Here is an 18,679-nt window from a genome sequence, read left to right as displayed (position 1 = left end):
GATGAATAAGTACAGTCACAGTAAAATGAATTTTTATACAACTGGAGTTATTTATTTTTTACTTAACGAAAGCACTCGCATGGAAAATTCAGTTCAAGGTATGATCAACAGCTTTATTTTAACTGGGGGAAATTTAGGCGAGATTACGGGATTACGAAACCTTATAAGCGGATGTTTTGTTAAGCACAACTACGGAATCGTGTTTGTTTAATTCATTTACTTCACTTATATTACTTTGCACTTTGACACGTTAAAGTAATATCCACAGTCAGGGGCATAGCTAAGAGAGTACTAAGCTCATTACTACTTATATGGGGGGTCGGTTGCTTTTGAATTTTACCTTAATGTATAGTAGCCTCCAAATCACTGTAATAGACTGTTCTCAGCTACAAGAAAGACACTACACAACATTTAAGGATAAAAAATTTACTACTATTTTGATCCCGTAGGTAATGTTCAACGTTTTACAATAAAGAAAAAGGGGCCTATTACTAAAAAGTATTTTTGTGACTTCTATATATTTCCTGTAACATATCAACACCCTGTGTGACAGAGACTTTTCATTTGCCCAAGATCCGTCAGCCTGACTTCAAAATGGCCGACTCCGAAGCCAGATTCGAAGCATCTCGCCGCACACTAGCAATAAAACCTCTGGTACCCATTCTCTGGGCTCCCTGTGCCGACTCAGTCTGAACGCCTACAAAAGGTTTTTTTCAGTCGTGTGCTGGCTAAAAATTATGCTCATAGTTCCTGGGTCACTGTTTATTTATCTTTAACCTACGGACAAAAGAAGTAAAAAAGGCATAGTAAATTATGGGGAAAGCGCACAAAAATCACAATTTTTGAAATCTTCCAAGCTGTATTTGCTCGAAAGAGCGCCCGAAAAATTGTCGCATTTGGGAGAAAGAAACCTCTCATTGTTACAGCAACCGATGTGGTGGTCATACATGGTTAACGCTGAATAGGCCATTTCCGAGTTCCCCCGGGCCTATGTATCAAAACGAGGTTAAGTGCTCAGCCTTCATGGAAATGATTTTTCATTCTCATGCAAATAAAACTCATTTTCACAAGAAAGGTTGTGCTCTTGGCCTCATTTTGAAAATGAGGGTTTTTGGAACTCGGAAGTGGCCTATTGTTAATGATCAGTGTTGTACAGTTGAATCTCTCTACAACGGCCACCTTGGGCACAGAAAAAAGTGGCCGTTGTAGAGAGGTTTTAAACAAGAGTCAATGTATGGATTTTTTGTCTGCCTGGACGAAAAACTGTGGCCGTTGAAGAGAGGTGGATGCTAGCGGAGGTTTCGACCTTATTCTCGCAAAACCAACTTTAGTTTTATTACGTTCTTCCTATGTTTTTTAAAACAAAAATTATTTAAAACAAAATAAAAATAAAAATGAGCTAAATTACGTAGTAGCTACGTAGTACTGGTTGATTCCCAAATAAGGAGTTACCTAAACTCAGTTACGGGCCCCCAACGAACAGCGCTCAGTGGCCTCAAAAAGGACTACATGAAAAAGACAAAAAAGAAGCTACACCAGGGACGCATAACCTGGATCACATAGCCTCGCCGTTCCTCTAGTTCTTTCTCTCAAATTTTATGCAAAGGCTTAATTTGTCTAATTTCGCGGCAGACATTATAGGGAAGGAAGGAAGGAAGGAAGAAAGAAAGGTTGAGTACAGTATGTACGTTAGTGATCTCATTAACGCAAGTTGTAATGTCACGCGTTGTAGTTTTACCAGTGGAAAGAAGATTGTTACTAAACCTCGCCTAAGAGCGGATAGTTCCCGGCCTTATTTTCCCATAATGTTTAGAGTTTGTTAAAAAATATTCACCGTTTTCGGACCTCAATTACCCCCTCTTTTTATCGTGAGAGGCAAAAGCTGCATGTTTAATTAACCCATTCGCCCCTGGAGATTTTGCCGAAAAACGCGTTTTGAAGCTAGTCGAGCGCTTTTCTGGTCACTGTCGTGCTATTAAGAGCTAAAACCTACCGCAACCTCCCCCTCCCCCGTCATTCCTTTTTTTTTTCTTGCTCTCGTCCCTGCAACTTTCTCGACGAACTCGCGAGGAAACGCTTGCTACGCAGGCTAGCGGCCCTCTGATCCATACTAGCTTGTGAAGTTGGGGCATGCGCAGAAAGCAAAATTTCAGTTTTCAAGTTTTTGGGTTTAAAAGTGACATAGCAGTCTTGACTTTTACTTTTCGCTTTCTCTCCTCCCTCTTTTTTCGCTTTTCTTGCCTCATTTTTTCTCTATTACTGGGCATTCAGTAGGCTTCATTTGGTGGAAAAAGTTTTCAGGAAAGCTGTTACGATCTTACGATTAGATGAAAGGAGAGGTAAGTGGGTAGTGGGACAATATTTTCATGGCAATTTTCGGGTCAATATTACATGGTTTTTTGCCTTTTTCTCTGGTGTCCTTGACTGAATTATGCTAACTCTACTATGGTTTGAAACATCTCTTCATTATGCACACGTTAGCGTATAAATTAAAACTGGTGACATCAAAAGCGGTAGAAGGGACGTGGATCCGCACGGGCGGTTACGGGCGGCTCAGGGGCGAATGGGTTAAGCTATATGTGTTTCTGTGAAGTCAAAATTGTGCGACTTTCTTTGCAAATCGTTTCCAAGACATAACCTTCTAGCAGACATTTCTTTGCCGCATGGTTTGTAGCATGTACAAAGTCGTATTGTCCTGGCACGTGGTTCAGTGGCTTGTTCTACAAATACAAATGCACTACGCAAAAGTCATGATCAGTGAAGCGAACGACTTGGTACATGCCAAAAGCCACGCCGGAAAAAAACCCATGCTTAACAAGCAGGGTACGAATTACATTTTAAAGAATAATATAATAAGTATCCTCTTAATAGACATACAGGATGCTTTTTGGAGTTAACGCTTACCCTATATAGAGCCACGTTTTATAAACATAAGGCCGAGTTTATCGTACCACAGTATGTAATACCCCTGACAAAGAGCCTGACTAACTAAGCAAAGGATAATTAATGAAAGCAAAGAAAGTTCTAAACTGACTAACCGCATGGCTTTCATAGAAGTAGAATTGAGATATTTATTGTTTGAGTGGTCATTCGGACCAAACTACTGAGGTTAGCACATCAACCCACCATACATTGTTTTCAGTCCAGCCTTTTACGCGAGAAGTAGTAAAGAAAGAACTGCCCACCTGTTATTAACCCCCGCAACATAGTTCAAGCCACTTTTCTGTGACCGCAAAAATACATCTGTCACGCGCTCCGTAAGTATATTCCCATTTTGATATTGAAGGTTTATAATTCTCCTCTCCTTTTTCCCTGACATGACAGACATGATGAGGCTCCAAAGTGGACTCCCAACTGCACGACTGCAACGTGAAATTTCAATTGTACAACGTGAGAGACAGACATAACAGCTTGTAAGAAGGTTTCCAAGTAAACTCCCAACTGCATCACTGCAACTTGAAATTTCCTTATGTGACGTTTTATGGAGAACGTAAACACACGTCGGATTTTTTTTTTTTTTCATACCTCCCCTTGAACTTGGCAAGGTCCTCAAGAATTCAACTCCAGGGAGATGACATTTTAATCACACCAAAATTTGAAAAGACACGAATTCATTTCAACCAGGGATAGAGACATTATCGGTGCCGTCGCAGTCGTCGTTGCTAAAGTTTGCTACTGCCATTTACATTACCGCAAGAGGTCAAAAAAGTTCCTTTCCGCCTCTTAACTTCCCTCTGCTTAGAAAGCCGCTCTTCAGTGACCACAAAAACATTTCTGTCATTGTAATCGCCTGTAAAAAGTCTTTTAAGTGGGGGGTGAAGAAAAGGCGAGAATAAACGAGAATAAGGATGGGGCGGAGGGAAGGGAGAAATGTCCGTGGGACCTGTTTACGAATATTGGCGGATCAGCGGGAACAGAAGGGGATGAAATTCACTCCTCCTCTAGGCCTTAAAAACTAATGGCTTTCGTCATTAAAAATTTATAATACTTCGAATACTTCAAATATAATAGAACGTCTACGCGTGTAAAGAGTTTTCTTCTGAAAGGAAATGGCGGTTTAGTTTATTGATGTCAATATAACATGGAAGGATTATCCTATGACGTAAAATTCTGGCCTGGACATAACCAGGAACCACCGGAGCCAAGACGATACAAAGGATGTATATTGCTACAGTTTAATATAAATTGTATGTTTAATAAGTGCTCTTGCAAGACAAGTGAATACCTCAGTAAGGGTTGCAACGCCGATTTCGAATTACGAGGTAAGAGAAATGCATGCTTCTATATTTCTACTAGACTGCGAGCAGTCTCTTATTTTTCCTTGCAAAGTTACTGCACGAGAAACCCAAGCACGCGAGCCGTGATAAACGAGGGCGTAAGCCCGAGAAAAAAGATAAGAGACTGCTGACTCTTTTGTTCAGTTGTGGACAATGAAGCTGTCAACATAATTTAATTGACCAATTAAACGCGATTAATTTGAAACGATTTACAAATAGAACATAAACAACTGAAAAATCCGTCTTTTTTCGCGCAACAAAGGAAACAGGAGACGTCTGCATCCAGGCAACGTCTGGTCCTAATCCCCGTTATTGTAACGTAACGTCGTGGTTTGCAATCGCGCTGGCTGAGATAAGAATTAGACGGATTTTAAGAGAAAAGGCGGACTGCAAGCAGTCTATGTTTCTACTGTCCCATTTCATTTTATGTGCGTAAATGTTTTAAAATATAGAAACATTGGTTTCTAGTGAACCATCTTTAAAAACGATAACTCCTTCGCCAAGGATCTTTATATACGCATCAGCCTCAGTTCAAATCCGAAGACCCCCTCTCCCTCTCTCGGGTATGACTCAGATGACTGGAGCATTCACTCTTCAGAAAACGTCCCCCCCCCCGCCCACCCCCCTGCCCCTGAGAGACGACAGTGAATCGCGAGAATTTGACTCAATCGTGCAGTGTTTTAAAACTGCAGAGAATTTTTGTCAGTATCTGTCACGTGAACGCACAGAAAACTCCGGCACAGAAGTGGACTTTTGAAGGAGATATTGGCCAAATCTATTTCTTTTTCAGAAGGGATTGTGATTTTCTCCATGACGCACAGATCAATTTTGTTGTCGTAGAGGACTTTAAAGAACACTTCTGTGTTGTTTTAAATGGCAAGAACGAGACTGAAGAGAAAGCTTTGAGAATGAGAAGAAATAATCTTCATGTTTATTTTCAGTGCGGGACAAGTCGACTGTTCCAACTGAGATTTTTTTGCTTGTCCCGAAACGCCGCAACATGACGATTATTTTTCCTACATTAACGGGTCGACCTTAACTTTTGCTTTGCCATCTATCTAATCAGCTGTCTAATGAATGTTTTTAGTTTGTTTGTTAGTTGGTTTTTTCTGGTAATAAACTAAGCAGATAGGGTTGCTTCTTATAATTAGATAACTAAAATAACTGCCAACTTTTATTTTTCCGCAATGTACCGTGTAGACTGATTGTTTCTCTTTAGGCGTAACCAGGAGCTCCTGGCGTAACAGGAACTAGCCTGCGTGGCAGGCGTTTGAAAGGGAAGGGAAAGGGAGTTTTAGGTGCGAGAGAAACGCGAGAGGTGCGCGCCCCTCGCGTTTCCGTCGCGCTCCAAACCCCCTTTCCCTTCCTTTCAAACGCCTGCCACGCAGGCTAAACAGGAACTAGTTGCAGCGAGCCTACCAACTGACTGCTGGCAAGCCAGGAACATTAATGATGGATTCCAAACGTCTCTTCATTTTCATCGCTTTATGGATGTTTTTAAGCTGTGTTCTGTTAGACCACGCTGAAGGATTCATTATTCCACGAAAAAGGAAAAGATTCAAGCAAAGAAAACGAGGCCCAGAAATACAGTTAGCCCGCAGACTAAGAGAAATGGTTGGTTTAGTCGCTAAAATCTGGGTATGTATGTTTACAATGATATATCTTTAAACGTATCATTAATTAGAAAGCAGTGAAACCTGAAACGTAGAGTACATGTGTAGTTAAGGATCACCGTCATCAAAAAAAAGGAAAATTTCTGTGTATAATACGCATTCGATTCTGAAACCATTGATCGCTTTTCAAAAAAGAATATTGAGGCGCTAATGAAAACGCTGTGCTTCACATGAGCCGAACTCGATAAAATGCTGGACGGCAAGGCATGCGCCTGCAGTCCAATAATTCAATAATTCCAGTCCAATAATTCCATTCAGTGTGTATATAGAGGATATTACACGGTGGCGCGAAGATGTGAATTTTATTTTCGAGTGGCAAAACAATATTTTACGAACGAGCGCAGTGAGAAAAATATTGTTTTTGCCACGAGAAAATAGAATTCATATCCTCAAGCCACCGTGTAATGTTCTTTTTATTATATAGACAAAAAGACATCGATAAAATAATAGATTTTTATTCGCCAAAAAGTAATTGTGACCGCTCAAATTTACAGTACTGCAATATAAGACATTGCTTACAATAATCTTAAGAATTAACACTGAGCTGAATAGGGTTCTTCAATGACAAAATATAAGCAAAGCTTAGAAAAATGTGTAATTAAAATTCAACGAACGCAAGACGCCTACAAATTTTGGAGGCAAATTACCGAAATTACGTCATCGATAAACTCACGTGTGAAGTATGGAAAAGAAACTAGGTTCCCGGATGTAGTTTTTATGAATTTTACGAGTGGTATATTTTCCAGTTAAACACTCGTGTCTATATAATAAATACATGTAAGTCACTCTGGGCCAGGGTTTTTTTTCTCGCGTGCGGCTGGATGCTTCGGTGTCAGCCACAGGCCGAAGTCAAGCGGTCAGAAGACTTGACCGAAACCGCGGAAACCGCCCATGAAAAGTCTCCATTTTTTAAAAAAAAACATAAAATCGCACTGTTCAGACTTTAAAACCTTAAATTTGGCATCCCCACCATTATTTTATGCTCTTTCAATCTCTGGTCTTCAGTCGAGGGTTGTATCCCGGCCCATAATTCTTGGCTTGAGGTAGGTCACAAGGATGATACGTTTCTGGGAAACTGCCCACCTATCCCTCCCCTAAGCCAACATTAACATTTATCTCTCACTTAGAGCAAAATGTTGGCTTATAGGAGGGGGAAGATGGGCAGTTTCCCAGAAATGCACAATGATCCCATCACGTGCCCCTAAAATGCAAGGGGCCTATAGTTCCCTCCCTTTTCCTCTCTAATCTCCCCTCGTTTTTTTTTTTTCCGCGCAATTTTTTGCCTACTACTATTACTACTTGACTTCTCTACTATCTGAACACTTGGCACAGGCCGAAAAGGCCCATTGAATTTGGATGGCATGAATTGGCTGAGGCATTCTTCACACTTACTCCAGCCGTGAAATACGCATGATCAGCCACAACATACTTTCTTTGATTTAAAAAATCAGGATAGGAAACTATACATCATGATTGCATCATTAGACGAGCGTTAGCCAAGAGTACAGTACTAATTAGCAATTATTGCATGGGTGGCACTGTGAGGAATTATGCAGATCGGGGAAAGTCAGCGCGAACTGTTAAAAACAACAACAAAAATAGTAGGGGTATTAATCTACTTTTCCTGATTTATTTGTTTATTTATTTATTTATTTATTTGTTTATTTATTTATTAGGCTGAGCAGGAGGTGCAAGCCCCCAGGAACAGAACTTCACTGGATCCTAACATCTCCTAAGGAGGGTCGTTATTTCAATTTGGAGCCCGGCGATGCTGATCATCTTTCTTTCGTCACAGGACCAGCCGCCAGTTTCCCTGTCAGTGACAGCTGTACTGTCGCAATTTGTAATAATCATGGCACTTTGTAATACCTGTCGCAATCTGTAATAAACCGTGCCGCACTTTGTGATAAAAAAGCTGTCGCAATTTGTAAGTGTCCATCGCACTTAGTAATAAACTAAGCTGTCGCAATTTGTAATAATTCCATCGCACTTTGTTATGAACCTAAATTATTTTCTTTGGTCAAATATGCATGTTTTCCGTTATAAATTTTTCTGCCTTGATTAATCACGTGACCAAAGAGAATCGCTTTTATAAAGGACATGGAACTTCCTGTGACATGTCACCAAAAAAGATGTGAATCATTTCATATATTTGAATTCAAAAATATTCAAGTAACAAAAGCAACATTTAACAACAGAAAATTCATGAAGAACCTGGTATTCGTCGTCCAAATCCGGATCCATGTTTGCTTGCCACGTGACACGTGAAGTCTTCGTTGGGAGGAGATAATCCTTCAATTATTCACCGAAGTGGAGGTGGTAATAGCGAGGTCGCGAAGCAGCGAGGTTAATATCCACCACAAGCCACCGACACTGAGGTGAATAAATTTTTTTAGTATATACTAAGACAGTGAGATATATTAGCACAAAAATGATGAGTTTTTTACTGGTGCTAACGATTACAATTTTGACGCGCAATGACCGAGCGGCCGCGGTCGTCGCTTTTTCTTGCCGACAAATAAAACTTTTGAAGGCATTTGTTTAGCTCTTGCGGGGAAATTTCTTCAAAAGGAGTTGTGAATTCTTTTTGTATTTAAAATCATTCTATAAAAAAGATTATTACATTTAGTTTTAAGTTTATTTATCAACAAGTCAACTAAATAAAGTAACGCAAGACTTAAGCTTAATTTCAATTTGTAAACAAAAAACTTTTTCACCGGTTTTATCGATAAATTCAAGTGAAAAAGACAAAGCTTTACCTGTTCAAACTTTCAAACCGAACTTCGTCACCTTCTTCGTGTATTTGGCGAACAGCTTGCTTGATTAGTTGTGAAATTCCTTTGTTTGTTACGGCAGCAAACCGGGAAGGCATTTTGCTCTTGACTTACGCGAGTTTGGCATCGCTCGCTCGGAGGAACTGAAGGTGAATCAGTAAATAGTGCGGGATATTCCCTGATTGAGTAGCCAATCAGAGCGCGCGAAAAACACTATCCACTGTTTTAGTATATACTAAATATAGGGTAGGTATAGGTATGCATCGCCTGATAAGGTTGGTTTTTGAGGATCTCGAACCTTAAATAGGGTATCATTTTTTACCTTGTTGGCTTTGTGTCTTTGGTTTGATCCTTAGATGGGGTAACTCAAGTAGTAATGGATGGTTTATTATCCTTTCCATTTTGTGGAAAAAGAGTAATTCTGAAAAGGCTCGGAAGAATTGCAAGGTCTTTCGAGTTGTACGCACACGGTATTTGCTTTATTAGAGGGCTAATACAAAAAAATTGTTTTAAGGAGGAATGAGTACTTCCAGTTGTTCCTGTATGGGACCAAATCAAGAGAGAATAATGGACCAAATGGCTATGTTTTTTGATCTACTGCAGCTTTTAAGGGGATTTTTGTACTGAAAAGATCATTAAAAAAAAAAAAAAAATGGTCAAGTACTGAACAAGCCTCAAATGAGACTGTTGCTAAAAATTTCTGGAGGTACCTTTTATCAAATCCAGACAGATATATAAGTAATTTTGTAAGTTACGTGCTTGCAGACGTCACCATCTTTGTTTATGAAGTACCATTCATATTTTCGCATTACATTAATGTTGACGAAGCAAGTTGAATCACTCTCAAAAAATTATTACAAAGTACTATGGAATTGTTACAAATTGCGACAGCTTAGTTTATTACAAAGTGCGATAGACAGTTATTACAAATGCGACAGCTTTTTTATTACAAAGTGCGACACGGTTTATCCCAAATCGCCACAGGTAGTACAAAGTGCGACGGATTTATTACAAATTGTGACATGTACAACAACGTGCGATGATAATTACAAACTGCGACAGTAGCATCCGGTTTAAATCATGCTCGCTAAAGCCCTGATTACAGATCGAACTAGACTCCACCAGGAGCCCATGAGTAGTCATGGGCTCCTGACTCCACTCAGTCGTATTACCAGTATATGAAAAGGCCCATTGCATCTACAACCAGTTGCAAAAGTACTTGAGACACTGTACCGTATTTTGGCTTAAATGGCCTGTCCATGATCGTGTGCTTGTGATCCCCCCTCTACCCCTTATCAAAGTTGCTAGCAATACAAGACCATGCTCATAACTTGTATCGAAGTTTAGGGGAAAAAAAAGAAAATTGTTGTCCTTTGCTAACGTCCGTCACAAAACGTAAAAATGGGCACTTTCACGTCGTAGTCGTACAGTAGACTTCCAGTGATGGTAAAGAAATGTACAAAAAAAGCGTGATGCACGTGCGAAGTTGTTGTTTTACGAATCAAACCCGCTTTTGTTTTTTTTGCCGTTTTCGTTGCCGTCGCCGTCGCCCTATTATTTCTTAATCACCCAACACCTCCCTCAAAAGGTAAATTGATGCCGAATGCTCCTTAAGTTAAGTAGGGATTTAAAGATTTCTGTAGTGGCTTCGAGTTTTTAGTTTAAAGTAAATAGACCTCTCTAGCTTGTATGTTTTGTTTTCCTAATAAAGGTCATTTGATAATATTCTAGAGAACTGTTTCTTTCAAATTATGTCTTAAAAACGTGTATATCTAAGCACGATTTATGGAAATGCAAAGGCACAAGTTCCCCTGATACGGCTATGGGCAACAAAACATTCAAGCTAAAGCGGCCTATTGTTTTATTATACGGAGTATCAAAACGGATGTTTCGCTTTTAGCCCTAGCTAAATCTATTTAACCAAGAGATCATAATAAGATTATGGCTCTTGATTTAACCTATTGATTTGTGTGCCACTTATAGTAAAATTTTTTTTACACCACTGTTTTACACACTGTTGTGTGACTGCTACGACTGAATAACTACAGGACATGAATCAGAACATGAAACACTTTGTATCTGATCGAACACTGCCAGAAACTTACTGAAGAGAGTGTGGAATGGGCCCTTTGAACGAAACGGTCAAACCGACTGTTTTGCAGTCTATATTGCTCAAGGTTAAACCCATAAACTCATCATACATTGCGAAGGTAATAAACAAAGACCTGCTCGCCTTTTATCGTCCGCCACACATTGTTTAAGCCACTTTATTGTGACGACAAATTTCAATTTGTCAGTGCTTCGTAAGTAAATTGCCATTTTGATATTGAATGTTTATAATCCTCCTCTCCTTTTTTCCTGACGTTACAGACATGATAAGGGTCCAAAGTCGACTCCAAACTGCACGTGGACTGCTACGTGAAATATCCCAGGTGCACCCAACTGCAATTTTCGGGAAAATATCTGTTCGGAAGACGATTTGAGATCTAGAATTTTCGGAGCATTTGTTGTAAAATTTTCATGCTTGCCTGCCTCTCCTAGGATTTTCGAACACATACAAAACGGTATAATTACCCATTTTTTAACGGATTTTGACCCTAAAAAAGGCCACCTAGAATTTTCGGGAGCCTTTTCCTGGCTGAATCGACCCATGTAAGGGAATCCGGATTCCGGAATCCAGGAATTTTTTGTTTGTGGAATCCGGAATCCTGGGCTTTGGAATCCGGAATCCAGCACTAGGGATCCGGAATCCTGCTAAAGATTGGAATCCAGAATCCAACTTACTAAAGATCCACTCCTGATTGGATTGAGTTACTCGCTCGAAAGAAAAACCATCTATGGAAAGCCTCCCCAGGGTGTATGCCTCAACGTGATGACATACAGTGTAATATCGGCATATCTGCTGTCAAAACCATAGTCGACGAGCTCCATATGAAAGGTCAAGGTCACCGTCAGCGAGGGAACCCTTGCTTATGAGCGGCTGGCAGGATCACAAAATTCGGGGGTTTTCGAGGGAATACAGCGCAGCCTTTTTAAGGTATAAATTGGATTGTTGTGAATAACTTCAACCTCTGGCTATGTTTGATTCTCTGTTGTTCACTCGCTTCGCTGAACTTAAAAAATCAAAAGCGATTTGACCTGGCATAGGACCGGAAAAGGTGCACCTGGGGTGAACCTTTTCTTGAACCTTCCTGGTCCTCTCCTGGTCCTCCTGGTTCACAATTGAAAATAAACGTCCACTTTCAACATTTTACCAAAAAAGAAAAAAAGAAATTCACAGTCTCCTAGTCCCTAATTTGGTCCTAGTAGTTTCGGTAAGAACAGTTTCATGGTTTCGATAATCTTTATTTGAGAAATAAGCTAGGTACTGTCAGAACCGTACCAATCAGCTGTCACTAAAGTAATCACGTGCAAGGCCGCGGTGGGTGCCTTTTTCATTCATCCCCGGCATTCGAGTAAAATCACGCCACCTCATCGATGAGACGAGCCTTTTGAAGTTTGTTGTCTGTTGGATTTTTCTTTTCTACTTTATTAAAAGAGAAAAAAAAACGTTAAGGGAAAGCACAAGCAAAAACAAAAGGCTGAGAGAGAAAGGTACGTGTAATACTGTGTTGTGAAATTTTATACCAATTTTTAGCTGACTGATAGATCTAAACGTGCCAAAGGCAAAGCTGCATGATTTTTCGTTTGTGTCGATCTATGGACTGTAACGTGGCGGTAAGCAAGTCACAAACATGAACGAAAAATTGATTTTTTTCTCAATCATAATTGAATGTGATATGAAGTTTACGTCGTCCGTGGGGAAAATATCGAATAAATGAGCGCTATATGGTTGTAAAACGCTTAAAACTAGCCAACGCGTCAGAAACGCTCAAGTCTCTCTTCATCTCTCAGTCATCTCAGACTCGATCGAGGAACATACGGATTTTTCATGTTTTCTTTCCACAGTTGTGCTCCTGAATAGGCCTCATTCACATTGAGGTCGCTTTTGGAAATTAGACCGATCTGAGATCGGTTTAGTCCGTAACTTTTTTTTGTTAGAAATGGATCCTAGAGACCCCAGACCATCTCAGAGACCCAGATCTCTTATTGACGAAGCCGAAGGCGAGATCTGGTCAAATCCGATTATTGCCTGTCTGGAATGTGACAGGCGATGAAAGAGCGCAAGCTCGAAATAAATCCTTAATTTTCGACGTCTTAAACAACGAATTTGATAGAGCCGTGAAGTTTTTTTTCTAACAAAACGTGGTTATACGTACATCCTAAGTATGAACCAACTATTTTTTTGTTGTTTTCTTCTTTTTAACATCAATTTCAACGCGACAGTTAGTTTGAATTACATTATCATTGCGCGCGCTAAAACCTCAAAGCAGTACGCGTCAACTTCTACGCGAGAATTTTTTACCCTCTTCAAAAGTCTTTATTGACACGGAGAGAGAGTTTTAAAAAGTCTTAAAGGATAAGATAAAAATGGTTTTTCAAGTTTTATTGAGACGTAAAACTACTCTTTAGTGAACAGAACCAAAGACTTTGCAAAGAATGAATTGCACACGCCACAGCGTATTTTTATTTGGCCAGTTACTAATAAAACGAGAAACCAGGCAAAAAGAGACAAAACGACATAAACGATCCACAACGATCAAAAATAATCGACAAAGATCCACAACGACCCAAAACAAGCCAAAACAAGTTCCACTCTCCTAGGAACGTCGGTTAAAATTGATTAAATAACAAATATTTCACTGCGTTTTCATACCCGGAGCGTAGGATGATCTGTATGGTCTTTTTATGCAAAAAGGGGTTCTTAGCGGTTCGTCACGGGAACGCGTGACGAACCCCTAAGAACGTCTGCGTGGGAGGCTAGTTATTTTGTAAATTGAAAAAGAAAACAAACTTGTTCTGCTTTCTAATAACGTCTTTCAATATGGCAAGATTCTAACGCGAAAACAAAGTGCGAAGAAAAGAATTAAAACCGGAAAAAAATGGAATCCACCTCTTTTTGGAATCCGGAATCCACTGTGCTGGAATCCGGAATCCAGTACTCGGGATCCGGAATCCACAGCATGGAATCCAGAATCCAAGACTGTCCTGGATTCCCTTACATGGGGCGAGCTGAAATTTTCGAGAAGGTAAGTTTTTATCCCTATAATTTTCGGATCACTAGACTTTCAGCTAGGAAATCCGAACTGATGAAAAATTTTTAGGGGACAAAAATATGCCTATATCTACTGTTTGAATACTAAGCTACGTTCAACAATGCTATGTTAAGTGGTTTTGAACTATATCCTCGTTGGGTGCCCCCTATATCCTTCTACAACTTTTTATGGAGATCGTAAACACGCGGCGAAAATCGTTTTTTTCTCTCTCTGAACTTGACTCGAACGTTCCCTAGGAATTCAACTCCAGGGAAATGCACCTACATTTGACAATTTTAATCGCGACAAAATCTGAAAAAATACTATTACATTTCGGTAAGTGATATTTTCGTTACCGTCTTCGTCGCGAAACTGTTTAAGCGAGCCATAAGAGGTCAAAAAAGGTTGCTTTCCGCCTCTTAACGTCCCTTAGCTTAGATTAAGCCCATTATGTGACCACAACAACATTCCTATCGATAATCGCCTGTAAAAGGCTTTTTTAAAGTGGGGGGGATGAAGAAAAGGCGAGAATGAACGAGAATATAGGGTGGGTGGGGGGAGGAAGAGGAAGACTGTTTACACCCCCACCCTTTTCTATCCTGCGATCAGGCGATTTTTTTTTTTCGGAAAAAAAAAATCGCCTGATCTCAGGTAACGCTTTTCCGGCGGGGGTTTTTACGAATATTGGTCGATCGGCGGGAGCAGAAGGGTATTACGCCAGAAATAATAATCCCTGTAGTGTGGGATTCACTCTTTCTCTGGGCGGGGAGGGGTGGAGAAATAATGACTTTCAAGTTTACAAAAATTTTAAATACTTCAAAAATCAGCTGAAATATGATAAAACGTCTCGTATAAAGAGTAATCCTTCTGAAAGGAAATGGCGGTTTAGTTTATTGACATCATTGTATAGTAACATGGAAAAATGAGGACAATCTGATGACGTAAAAGTCTCAGCGTCGACATAACCAGGAAATTCCGTTCCAAAAGAATACAAAGGATATAAATTGCTACAATTTAGTATCAATTGCATTTTTAATAAGTGCTCTTGCAAGACAAGTGAATAGTGCAAAGCCGATTTCCAATTGAGAGGTAAGAGAAATGTATGCTTCTATGTTTCTACTCATGTATTTCACTTTATGTGCTTTAATTATAGAAACTTAATAATAATCGTCTTCACCATGCACGGCTCTTAACGGACCAGTCAGTTTAGATTCTCAGCCTCCCCCCATCATCTCGTAGCTCTCGTGTAGAACTTAAAGCATTGCACTGATTATGCAAGTGAAAGCCAGTGAACTCTCCTGGTCCCTGTGACAAAAATAAGTGGCGAGCCAAACCTCGGTGCAAGTTAGCTCCCTTTTCAAAGTTTATATGATGATAGCCGTAAAAAAAAAAGCACTATCGCCACACTTGATGTCACAAAATGCAAAATACTACGAAGTACGTCTCAGCGTTATTACAATAACTCTTGAGTCTTTCTCTTTATTGAAAGAATTTTCTTATAAATCTTACATGCAGTCCATTCCTCGTTAGTATGCCTGCAAATAATTTACCTCAATCTTTCAGTGTCCATCTTTACAGAACTTCTGTTTGTAACTGTCAGACACACGTACGTGCGAAAACCTCGCTCGCATGGCGAGGGAACTGATGCAGTTTTTGAAGGAGATATTGGCCAACTCAGTTTCCTTTTTACAAATAATTGTGATTTTTAGTAAAACACATGCCCATAATACAAATTATCCTAGACAAGAGAGAATATTCTCTCTTGTCTTAGAGTATTGCAAATAACGCTTTCCCAGTTTCAGGGAATTAAGAGAAAGCTTTGATAATGAGATAAGATAATTGTCATGTTTTTTAGCGCTGTACAATATCGACTGTTTCAAGTTTTTTCCTTGTCCCTTATTGGCGTGACATAACGCTTAGTCATCTTTTTCGAATCGATTACCGAAGCTTAGCTTTCATTACTTCACCACCTCTTGAAGTGCTTTTAGTTTGTTCGGTTGTTGTTGTTGTTGTTGTTGTTGCTGTTGTTGTTGTTTTATATAAATAAGCAGTGAGTGTCACTTCCCAGTTCACTAAATTACTGCATTTTAATTATTCCGTAGTTTACCGTGTAAACGGATTGCTCTTCACATCGCCGAACAAAGAGTTGAGCTTACCAATTGACTGCTGGCTAAAAACAGGATGGACTCAAAACGTCTTTTTATTTTCATCGCTTTATGGCTGATTTTAAGCTGTGTTCTGTTAGACCACGCTAAAGGATTCATTCAACCAAGAAAAAGGAGAAAATACAAGCAAAGAAAACGAGACCCAAAAAATCACTTGAACCGCAATACAAAAGAATTGATCGCTTTAGTCTCTCAAATCTGGGTACGTATGTATCAGTTAAATATGCATATACAGCTATTTTGAGAAAGGTTGTCGGAAAAAATGTGAACGCAACAAATCCGAAAGGTAATATGGGATATGATTAATACGCTGTTCCTGACACTGTAGCTGTTGAACTTACTTTTGTTGCTTTCCTTTAGCACTCGCAAACATAAATCCAAGGTCTCTCGTGCCATTCTTTCAAATTGAAAAAACAGTGAACTCAAAACCACCCACAATAACTATCGGGATTGTCGCGCGCACATTTTCCGACAACCTTTCTCGAAATAGCTGTATCTTTAAAGGGATCATTAAGCCCGGGGGGATTACTCCCAGGAATTCTTGGTGGGAGTGTGCCGCCCGGTTCTCCAAATCCTGACCCTATGTCAGACTAAAAAGTGTCACTTCCACACCCGTTTTCAGACCAGACCTGTAAAATCCAGATACCCATTTTCAGACCTGGCCTTTAGGCAGAAATTATGTTATCATTACTTAGTTAAAGCGCAAACAAAAAAGATATTCAAATCCATTTCGAATTCGCATATTTCTCTTTCTTTCTTACTCATTTGGAATTGAAACGAAAAATACGTTCATACACTCCTGTAGTTTCCTCGAAAACCATACACGATTCCGGACCAAAATGGACAAAGTCTAGACCCGTTTTCAGACCAAAACGGCGCAAAAACCCGAAGCGATGGGGCAGCACATAACTATATAGCTTACATAAGGGAGTACCCCCCCCCCCCCCCCTCCCCTGATCGTTAAATCATTACCTCAGAAAGGACACAGTAATAAAGGGTTGGAAGAGTCAAGTAAAACCTGAAAAGTAGTATAGTCTGCCGGTACAGTTATACCCGAAACAGCCTCATCACCAGAAAATGCAAAATATTTGTATGGCAGTGGCATGCAAAATCACGGCGACCCTTTGTACACCCCTTGTGATTATGAATTGGAATTTTGATACCATCACTTTGTAAAAAAGAATACTGAGGCGCTGGTAAAAGCCCGTACTTCACATGAGACTAACTCGATTGATTAATTACAGTTTGAATTGATAATTATGTTGGAAAAAACGTTCTGTTGATCCAAATTATTTGAGCGTGGCTGTTTGGGCCAAGCTCAATTCAGCCAAAGATTTAAAACAAACAAACAAACAAACAAAATTCTAGACACAAAAAGCATCAGAAAATTAGGTAGAAAGTCGATTCACTGACACAAAAGACTAACAGGTGTTGGGTGTTGGAATGTCTGCAAGATTATAAGGGTTTGTATTGGAAAAAATGCTGCACGGCAAGGCGTGCGCATGTAGTCCAGCAACTTTCTCCAGTATTTTCTTTACTATTTAAACAACCTTAAAATCGCACTGTTCAGACTTTAAAACCTTAAATTTGGTAGCCCTCTATATATTTTACACTCTTGGTTGTATCCCATAATTTTGGCTTGAGGAAGGTTGCCTGCCTCGAAACTGCAAGGGGTCCGGTATTGAATATGGATTGGCTGAGGTGTTCTTCACGCCTACTCCAGCCTTGAAAAACAAATAATCAGCCTCACAGTACTCCCATTGGTTAAATTAGGATGACTGAAGCTATGCATCGTGATTGTATCATTAAACGAGCTTACAGTACTAATTAGCAATTATTGTATGGATGGCGCTGAGACTGATATGAGGAATTATTCAGATCGGGGAAAGTCAGCGCCAGCTTGTAAAAAATAAATTAGCAGGGGTATTTATCTAAATTTCTTGATTGATTGATTGATTGATTGATTCTTACTCTAGACTAAGCTGAAGTTACAAGCCCCCACGACAAGACCTCCCTTGAATCCCAAGTTTAAATTGCACAGTACCGCCTCTCCTAAACGTTAGGAGCGCCGTTAGTTCAATTTGGAGCCGGGCGAAGCTGATCATCTCTCCTTCTTCACAGGATGTCATTTCAGCCGCCAGTTTAGCTGCTGGTTAAAACCCTGGTTACAGAGCAAATTGGACTCCATTCAGTCTTATTAACATTTATTAATTGGATGCTACTGTCTGAAAACAAACTTAACCTCTGGTGTACGGAGGCGGCCGTGTTGTCATCTCAACATATAAACAGAGAGGTTGATCTGTGAAGAGACCCCCTTTTATTTGTTAATTGCGTAAATATCCACTTTTAACTTATGATGTTTGGGTCACCGGCTAGTACATTTTTTTACACCACTGTTTTATAGACTGTTTTAGTCCGCCTTTTCTCTTAAAATCCGTCTAGTTCTTATCTCATCCAGTGCGACGCCCTCTTTTCTCGTGGCTCGCGGATCTGCCGCTCGCGTGCTTAGGTTTCGCGTACAGTAACTTTGCAAAGAAAAATAAGAGACTGCTCGCAGTCTAGTTGTGTTACTGCTACGTTGAACTTCACCGGCGACCCTTCCCTGCTCTGAAGGGACGGGTAGGAGAGTACCGAGGTCGAGAGATTACATACAAG

The 18,679-nt window shown here is 39.9% G+C and overlaps 1 long non-coding RNA gene across 1 annotated transcript; it reads left to right on the top strand.

Annotated features, from left to right (window-relative positions):
• The first annotated feature begins 14,685 nt into the window (after window positions 1-14,685).
• Window positions 14,686-18,451, top strand: LOC140946309 (uncharacterized). Its single transcript, XR_012166835.1, has 3 exons — window positions 14,686-14,948; window positions 15,962-16,226; window positions 18,001-18,451. It is a non-coding gene; the product is annotated as an uncharacterized lncRNA (long non-coding RNA).
• Window positions 18,452-18,679: the final 228 nt, after the last annotated feature.

Source organism: Porites lutea, chromosome 8 (assembly GCF_958299795.1).
Source record: "Porites lutea chromosome 8, jaPorLute2.1, whole genome shotgun sequence".
NCBI classification, from domain to species: Eukaryota; Metazoa; Cnidaria; class Anthozoa; order Scleractinia; family Poritidae; genus Porites; species Porites lutea.
The sequence above is the reverse complement of the archived record's forward strand: the minus strand, read 5'-3'. Positions and strand labels throughout refer to the sequence as shown.